The sequence below is a fragment of the Carcharhinus amblyrhynchos genome, chromosome 9, assembly GCF_965287045.1.
Source record: "Carcharhinus amblyrhynchos chromosome 9, sCarAmb.v2.hapA, whole genome shotgun sequence".
In the NCBI taxonomy this organism is placed as follows: domain Eukaryota; kingdom Metazoa; phylum Chordata; class Chondrichthyes; order Carcharhiniformes; family Carcharhinidae; genus Carcharhinus; species Carcharhinus amblyrhynchos.
This window is the reverse complement of record NC_137332.1, coordinates 16,019,533-16,025,532: the sequence shown is the minus strand read 5'-3', so window position 1 is coordinate 16,025,532 and position 6,000 is coordinate 16,019,533. Positions and strand designations below refer to the sequence as shown.

Sequence of the window (6,000 nt, the reverse complement as noted above, 5' to 3'; positions counted from 1 at the left end):
TTGTCTTTTTTTTAATATCGCCTAACACCTGCTTTCAAATACATACCATGTCACCATGAATGTTGTGTGGCTTTGGGAGACCGAATTTTGAAAACAGGGAAGCGTGTTTTATACCATTATCCTCACACAAAGGAAATCTCCATGATCCATCCAATCATGAAGCTGCTGCAGTAATAAAAATCAGCAGAGGAGACATCCAATTAAAGAAACGGATGAAAGATAAGTATCTCCAGGAGCTGTCCCATCAGGAGAATGTTACTAGGATTCCAGTTGGATCAGTACTAACTTACATATAGATATTCCAATCTTCTAAGCCATGTGACGAGGTAAGTAAGATAGAAATGATTTCTTTATTGTCAGGACATGGCGGTTAGATATGATTGTTTGTCCTGGTTTCAGGAAAGCATTTAAATCATTGAAGAAAAGCTCTGAAGCTTGTGTCAGGAGATATATTTGAAATGTTAGATGTATCACTGGTATTTAACTTATGTTAGCAATGTTTAGGTTTTGGACAAAATCAAATGTTCATCTCTGTGTTACAAAACTCAATTAAAGCCTGTATGCACAGGCTTTCTGTTCGAGTTACCAATAATCATCTTAGGAACAAAAGGATTATGTTGTGCTGTCAAACTGTACATAAGCCATCAATAAAAAATAATTAATATTTTACACATCTGTTTTATTTACATTACCATGAATTGAGAAGAAGGTAGTCAGTATATAGGAAAATCAACTAATATTCACAACAAAGAGACTGGCATATAGGAAAATCATTTAACATCAGGAACAAAGAGGCAATCAGACTACTAAACTAAAGCCTCATTATGTAATAACAAGCTTAAGCAGCTGCTCGATCTTTCCAAAGGTACTAATCATAACAAGGTACTGAACGTGTATAGTTTTGTAACCTACAGCTTCCTATAACAGTTCAAGATAAAATATCACAGAGCAATATCAGGGTATAATAAAGTTTGCAAGTTCATATTATCTGGATGTATTTTAGGCCATAGCATAGCATTCAGTAAACTTATTAACTCATATTATTCTTTGATTTAGCTTTTCTGTTAACCAGTCTATGTCAAGGCAATTAATAGCAAATATTTGATCTGATGTATTATTGTCACATGTATTGGTATACAGTGAAAAGTATTGTTTCTACAGACAAAGCACACTGTACATAGGGAGGGAAAGGAGAGAGTGCAGATGGTATTGTTACAGATATTGCTAAGGTGTAGGGAAAGATCAACTTAATGTGAGGTAAGTCCATTCAAAAGTCTGATGGCAGCAGGGAAGAAGCTGTTTTTGAGTTGGTGGAAATGTGATCTCAGACTTTTGTATATTTTTCCCAATGGAATAAGGCGGAAGAGTGTACGTCCAAGGTATGTGGGGTCCTTGATTATACTGGTTGCTTTCCCAAGGCAGCAGGAAATGTAGACAGTGTCAGTGGATGGGAGGCTGGTTTGAGTGATAGACTGGGCTTCATTCACCACCCTTTGTAGTTTCTTGCGATCTTGAACAGAGCAGGAGTCATACCAAGCTGTGATACAACCAAAAAGAATGTTTTCTATGGTACGTCTGTAGAAGTTGGTGAGAGTCATTAGTCTCCTGAGAAAGTAGAGGTATTAGTGTACTTTCTTAACAATAGTGTCGGCATGGGGGGGACCAGGACAGATTATCAGTGATCTGAAAACGTAAAAACCTGAAGCTCTTGACCATTTGTACTTTGTCCCATTGATGTAAACAGGGGCATGTCCTCCACTATGCTTCCTGAAGTTGATGACTATCTCCTTTGTTTTGTTAACATTGAGGGAGAGATTATTGTCATTGCATTAGTTCACCAGATTCTCTATCTCTTTGTACTCCGCATCATCATTGTTTGAGTTCCAACCCACAAAGACATTGTCATTAGTAAACTTGAAAATCGAGTTGGAGGGGATTTGACATCTCCTAGAGTGCATTATTAGGTAATGCAGATTAATTTTGGTAGGACAATTGTTCCTATGCTCCTATTGTTAACTGTTTATCCAATGTGAACATTAATTGTGTATTTTTATTTTTTTGCAACAAACAATAAAGAGAGATGAATATTAAAAGGCTTTAAGTAAATAAACATTGCTAAACTTATGATAGCACAAAATTGTGCAGAAATACATATATATAGAATGGGAGGTGATCTTATTGAAACCTACAAGCTCCTGAAGGGACTTGATAGGATATCAGAAGCATGCTTCCTCTTGGGGGCAAATGAGAACAAGGGAACACAGTTTAAGAATAATAGGTCTCCTTTTAAGATGAAGATGAGGAGAATCTTTGAACCTTCAGAGGGTCTTTAGTCTATGGAATTCTCTTGGATAGAGTAAGACAGATTTTTGAAAGACAAGGGAGTCCTAGGATTATGGGGGGCAATCAGGAAATTGGAGTTGAGCTCACAACCAAGTCAGTTATGATCTTATTGAATGGTGGAGCAGGTTCGAAGGAACAAATGGTTTACTCCTGTTCCCAAGTCCTGTGTTCCTAAATTTGAAGTTTTGTTTCATATTTGCTGCTGATATTGGCTAATGTAAACTAGAAGAATATTAGAATAACTGAACAATATAGGTAAAATACATATGTTATCATGCCTCATGATATCCCAACAAAATTATTTGTAATGCAGTAACTGCAGTTTTGAGGGCAAACAAAAGAAATAGAATTTGCACAAATCATTAAAAGGGTGAAGAGTGGAAAAATAAGTGAAAAGGCAGATAAGAATACTGGTATTCACAGCAGAACATTGAAGTTTTAGTCTATGGTACACTGACAAAGGAACACCATTTCCGAAAGCTTGTGGGATTACTATCAAATAAACTGGTTGGACTTAAACCTGGTGTTGTGAGACTTCTTACTGTGTTGACCCCAGTCCAACACCGGCATCACTACATGACACCCCATTTCTAACAGGATTAGTGGTTTCAGTGTTGAGTTGGCCCGTTGACCCATTAGGGAAGTCCTTTATCTGTTATAATTTAACATTATCATTGCTCTTCCACGTAACAACTGCCAGGTCTTTTGCCAACAACCCAATCTGGTTTTGATTGCAAACATAACTTGCTTTAACTCACTTCTCTCATATTTTGTAGAATAGAATCATTGAATTCCTACAGCAGATGGAGGCCAATCGACCCATCGAGCCTGCATCAACAACAATCCCAGCCAGGCCCTATTCCAGTAACCCACCCTCAATGTTTACCCTGCTAATAATCCCCTTGACACCAAGGGACAAACAACCTAACCTGCACCTCTCTGGACTGTGGAAGGAAACCCATGCAGACACAGGGAGAACGTGCAAACTTTGCGCAGACTGTGACCCAAGCCAGGAATTGAACACGGGTCCCTGGCCCTGTGAGGCAGCAGTGCCACCGTGCTGCCCAGAAAACCTCCAGAAAAATGGACAGTTTGCACATATTTAAGTAGATTTACAAATCCTGACACACTGACAACCCTTTTACTTTGACCTTTTGTTCAAATTGTTCAATGCTGGTGTTAGAAAGCTACTGATCAGTACGAATGGAAGGGACTGTTATTAAATGTCAGAACCTGTGAGTCTTGATCACAGAGGGCGCGAGGGAGGCGGGGCCTTGGGGGAGGGAGGCAGGGACTTTTGGGATGGGGCGGAGCCAGGAGAGGTGGAGCAGGCATGGAGGAATGCTGGGAAATGCGGGCCAGGGGCGGGGGGGCGAGGCCAGGGGGATGAGGGCGGAGCGAGTGGAAATGGGGCGGGGACAGGGGAGATGGAGCGGGGCCGGAGGAAACGTGGGAAAGGCGGACCGAGGGGGGCGACGGGGCGGGACCAGAGGGTATGGGGGTGGAGCCAGAATAAATGGGGCGGGGACAAGGGAGCTTGAGCGGGCTAGACAAAACGGGGGCAGGGGGGAAGTGGGAACTGTGGAAATGGGGCAGTCGTGATGTGGAGATGTCGGCGTTGGATTGGGGTAAAACAGAGAGAAAAAAAACCCAGCTGGTTTTGTGGGACTTCTTTCTGAAATGGGGCAGGGCTATGGGAGAGGAGTGCCGGGCGGGCGGAGACGCGGGCGTGACCTGGGCGCGAGCCCGGCCCTTGATCGCGCGACTGCGTCAGAATGCGCGGGAGGCGGTGTTACGTAGCTGCACGGGGAAGGTAAGCGGTAGGATGATGGGGGGAGGGGTGGCTAGAACGTTGCCGGTTTAAACCCCAACTGTCAACGGGCGGCGTGCGAGCTCCTGTTGGATGGAAGGGGGGGGGAAGGGGCTGAGAGACGACATTACCCATTGAATGTTCAGCTATTAGGGATGGGTTTTTAATGAGGCGGGAGGAAGGGTGTTGGATGACTTGCTGGTGTCTCATGCATTCTTATTGTAATCCTCATGCCACCCAGTCCATTAACATTATATTGAGATAAAAGTAAAATACTCCAGATGCCGAAACCTGAAACGAAAACAGAAAGTGCTGGAAAATCTCAGAAGCTCTGAAAGCATCTGTGGAGGGAGAATAAAGTCAACGTTTTGAGTCCGGATGACCCTTTGTCAGAGCTAAGAGCAAAGAAATTCAGAAAAGATTTATTAATCACTCAAAGCTGATTTCAACAGAAAGTCAACTTGGTTCTGGACAAAACCAAACATAGCTGAAAGCCCAACTCAAGTATTCATTAATCCTCCTCTCTGTGCTCACCTGAAAGCTAGTGACATTTGCTACCAAATAAATCTGTCGGACTTTAACCTGGTGTTACTTCTTACTGTGCTCACCTGATATGTATGTGGCAAGTAACATTTATGGCTTACAAGTGCCAGGCAATGATCACCTTCAACAAGAGAGCCTAACCATCTTTGCTTGGCACTAAAAATTGGTTTTGGCATTAGCTAATCCACGGTGTCAACATCTCAGAGGATGGGGAAGTTCACCATTGACCAACACTTTATGGACTAGCTACGTAAATACTGTGATCACAAAAGCGGGTCAGAGATTGGATATTCTGGCAAACATCTCTCCTCCTGACTTCCCAATGCACTACAAAACATGAGTCAGGAATGAGAAGGAATGCTGTCTGGAAGGTAGCTCCAACAACTTTAATAGCGTCCAGACCAAAGTAGCCCACTTGGTTGACACCCCATCCACTACCTTAAACACTAACTCCACCACTGATGCAATGTGGCTACGTCTACAGGGTACAGTGCAGTAGCTCCTAAACCCATGACCTCCACTGTCTTTCCGAACAAGGGCTGTAGTTGCTTGGAAACACCACCACCTATGAGTTCCCCTCCAAATCAATGTACCACCCTGACTTAGAAATATGTAACTGTTTCTTCATTGTTACTGGGTCAAAATCCTGGCGCTCCCTCCTTAACAGCACAGTGGGTATACCCATTCCACATGGACCGCTGCGGTTCAAGTAAATGATTTACCACCCAAATCCCAGGAATTAATTAAAAGATAATAGCAAAAGCGATTACTGAATATCAATCAGGAATCGGAACTCTGGCTGAAATTTGCCCTATCTAAATACTGAATAAACCTAGGAAAACCTCAACCACTTGTAGTGCCAGAAAGATCCCATGTTTGATTCCTGTCTATCGCCATAATCCCATGTATTTATCCTTAATCTACACATTTTGGGATATTAAGGGGCAACTTAGCATAGCCAGTCCACCCCACCTACACATCTTCGGTTTGTGGGAGAAAACCAGAGCACTCGGAGGGAACGCAGACGCGGGGAGAACATGCAAACTACACACTGTCGCCTAAGGCTAGATTTGAAACTGGTTCTGTGACGCTGTGAGGCAACAATGCTAATCATGTGCCCCCTTGCCACAAACTAGAAACTGAGCCTGGTACCTTTCTAGTTTCTATGGTTCGGCTACTTACTGGATAAGTGGTAATACTGTACGTCTGCACCGATTACAGATTACCCCAATGACTCATGTTACCTTCAATCAGATTAGCCAAAGTGTAGGTTAAACTTGCTACTAAAGTCAAACTATTTCCCT

General features: G+C 42.7%; 1 protein-coding gene across 7 annotated transcripts in view; it reads left to right on the top strand.

Annotated features, from left to right (window-relative positions):
* The first annotated feature begins 221 nt into the window (after positions 1 to 221).
* The window catches only part of glmna (glomulin, FKBP associated protein a), a 38,833-nt gene continuing 33,054 nt past the window's right edge, over positions 222 to 6,000 (top strand). For 2 of the 7 annotated variants that reach the window (XM_080195212.1, XM_080195210.1), the window contains exon 1: positions 222 to 326. The gene's annotated coding sequence lies outside the window, so the exon portion shown is untranslated. Of the gene's footprint in view, positions 327 to 4,066; positions 4,157 to 5,862; positions 5,963 to 6,000 lie in introns of those variants that run through there. The other 5 variants (XM_080195207.1, XM_080195209.1, XM_080195206.1 and 2 more) reach the window with 5 other exon arrangements.